Genomic DNA, 2,086 nt, shown 5'->3' with positions numbered 1-2,086 from the left:
TGTGCCTCTCGCGTCCTGGACTGACGTCACTGTGGTTCACCCTACAGACATGCAGGAAGGAGCACAATCTGATCTGACACTACTGGAATATGGACAATATAGATGGTAGGCCATTTTAACATAAATTCGGTTTTACAGCCCTTACATTCCAGATCTCTGAAATTGGTTTATGGCTACACATTTTAGCAATTTAAGATATCTTGAATACAAAATACTTATTTGAGATATCTCTAATTACATTCTGACTAGTTGAAATGACATCAGATTTACCATTGACTTGAATGAAGAATTCAATTTATTATATCTACAATTAAATGACTAACCATAAAGTAAATTCAAGATATTTCAATTAGTTGTAACTCCCATATCAATTTAGTCTTGACTAGTCATAATTCTAATTAAAGATGTCTTGAATGACACCATAATTCAAAATATCTTAAATGTATTTTTAGTAGATGCTCCGATTAGGTTGTTTGCTGACAATTCCAATACCAATCACTGCTGATCACCAATCATTGCCGATCTGGACTGGCTGTTAATTTTCCACTTTAGGTATAAATGCTACTATGTGATCTGGTGAAATGGAAAAATGATCTGGCAATAAATTCACCAGATTTAGACAAAAAACATGAAACATATTGCAGGCACAATGGAACATTCAGTAAAAAGGACAATTGAAAAACACCAACAACCTAATTTATACAAAACAATCAAATAAATCTCATAACTGCCAACAATTTCAAGTGAAAGAGAAAACATTCATTTTATGTCAAATGCAGGTTGCATTAAAATAAATAATCCTAAGTTTCTAAATCAAAACTCCCTGAGAGGACTGCTAATGGGCTCTTTGCAAGTATGACGCTGACGTCACATCCACATGAGCGAAATGCGGATTTCTTGTTTCCGCTTTGAGTTACCATGACAGCTAGAAAAGACAAAGTCCTATTTCAGATCCAGATAAAGCAATACTATGAACATTGTTGTCTTCCATATATAATGGGTTTTTAAGTTTTCATTCATTTCCAAGCGATCCTGAATTAAGAAGATGGTGGCTTGTAAATATTCGTCGCTACCAGTTAAAGCTAACGCTGCACAGCAAAGTTTGCAGTCTTCACATCACTCCGAATCAGCTTCTTCAGCCTAAAACTACCGGGGGGAGACGGATGGTAAATAAAGGAGCCTCCCTGAGTTATTTCCATGGAATCACTTCTGTATTCAGCCTGAAAGAGTTTATGGGAACGAGAGAGCAGACCAGAGCCTGAGAGCCCAACAACCTGAACACACTGCTGTAAACACCGTCCTATTTGAGCTCTTCACAAGAAGCGAGAGTGAACTGGTGTCTTCCACCGCTAGCCTGATGACTTCATTTTTCAGGAAATTTGCTTAATTTCTGACCATCATCCTCATCTGGGTGAGTGTACATTTTGACTGGTGCGCTATGAAGACTGAAAGACAACTTACTGATGTGCAAAAAAAAGAGTTTGCGGGGATCAGATATCTGTGTTTAATTTAAATAAAAACTTGTTTTCCATGTGTGATACTGTCTGATTCCTACAAACACTTATTGTTAGAAATTTAGATTCTAATTGCGTTATGACACTAACTGCACTACCGAAGGATATTCTGATGCAGGGTTGTAATGCACTGCTACAACCACACATATTTAATAGGTAGACAATCTGATTAAATAATTTAGTGCATCACCATTCACACTGACAGTGAACAGTTTACAGGGTAAAATATCCTGTTAGCTTGATGTTAACATAAAATGCTATTCTTTGTAAGGTGCTGCACCCGCTGTGATGAACCTGACCAGGTTCGTTCTATTCTGTACAGGTACATCTCATTTTATTTCTTTGTATTTCTAATATAAAAGTATTAAATGCTATTGTTTGGCCAGACCATGAGAGATGTGCGCGCGATGCTGTACCCGCTGTGATGAACCTGAGTCCTGACCAGGACATATTCTGTTCCCTACAGATAAACTTTGGTTCATCTCCTCCTGCCTCCTGGTCATTATTCACACAATGCAGAACTGATTTATAAGAAATGAGCTGAGCTAGTAGCCAACTACAATTATTGAGGT

The sequence above is a fragment of the Poecilia mexicana genome, unplaced genomic scaffold, assembly GCF_051168715.1.
Source record: "Poecilia mexicana isolate PSO_F unplaced genomic scaffold, ASM5116871v1 scaffold_6, whole genome shotgun sequence".
NCBI classification, from domain to species: domain Eukaryota; kingdom Metazoa; phylum Chordata; class Actinopteri; order Cyprinodontiformes; family Poeciliidae; genus Poecilia; species Poecilia mexicana.
The sequence above is the reverse complement of the archived record's forward strand: the minus strand, read 5'-3'. Positions refer to the sequence as shown.